Here is a 1,034-nt window from a genome sequence, read left to right as displayed (position 1 = left end):
GTGGAATTCGTGGTTTAACACAGCTCATTACCGTACAAAGACTATGAAGTTCTACCAGCAATTTGTATGCGAGGAGCTTGAAAACACACCCAGCAAATGGTGCATGCTTAAACTATGCGATCTCTTAAGAGAGGGTGACATTGAAGATCCAATTAAGTTTGTGGCTGAAAATGTGATTTGGTTCATGGAGGCTCTAACGTGGTTTGAAAGATGGCAGGCTTTGATCCACCAAGCACACCACAAGCTGATGGATTTGATAAGTTGGGTCGAAGACATGGCATCACAACAACTTTCAAACTGTCATTGTAAAAACCAGTGAAGACAAGAACTGTCCCAGGCAACAGCTGCAAAGTTGAATCCATACTACATGTACGATCAGTCACTACCACTGTGGTTTAAACAACTGGTTGCCTCCTCTTTTTAGTGTTGTTCGCATTTTTGACCCCAATCAGGTGCCTTTTTTGAGTTTTGACCCTCAGCTACTGAAATCAATCCCTGGATGGCAGAAAGAGCTTGACAAGGAACGTGCTGCTTACAAGAGCTTTGTCAAAGAGTGCCATATATCTTTGACTATGACTGTGTTTTGGGAGTCTGTTCCTGATTGGTTTTTACATCTCTACAACTTGGTGAAACGCTCCCTTACCATTCCAATCAATTCAGTGGGTACAGAATGTGCAGTCTCAGTGCACGGACAAGAGTTCACACTACAGAGACAGAGGATGTCATCTGCAACTGCCAGTAGATGCTGCATGCTAGTATTTAACAACTAACATCTATTGCTTCTATCAAGGGTAGCATTATTTAGTATTACTAAACTTTTTGTAGCATGCTAATAATAAGTTATGCTGATATTACTTCCATTTCATATTGTGTATACATTTATGTTCATAATGTATTTCAATTTAGATTAAAATTTAATACCTAGATTTATAACAATGCAGTAATTTATTTGATATTTCCACAGAGTTTGTGGTTTCATTATGCCAGTTTTTGCTTCTCGGCCAATCAGTGGTGAGAGGCAAGGTTGCCAGGGC

Source organism: Alligator sinensis, unplaced genomic scaffold, assembly GCF_000455745.1.
Source record: "Alligator sinensis unplaced genomic scaffold, ASM45574v1 scaffold2188_1, whole genome shotgun sequence".
Classification (NCBI taxonomy): Eukaryota; Metazoa; Chordata; order Crocodylia; family Alligatoridae; genus Alligator; species Alligator sinensis.
The sequence above is the reverse complement of the archived record's forward strand: the minus strand, read 5'-3'. Positions refer to the sequence as shown.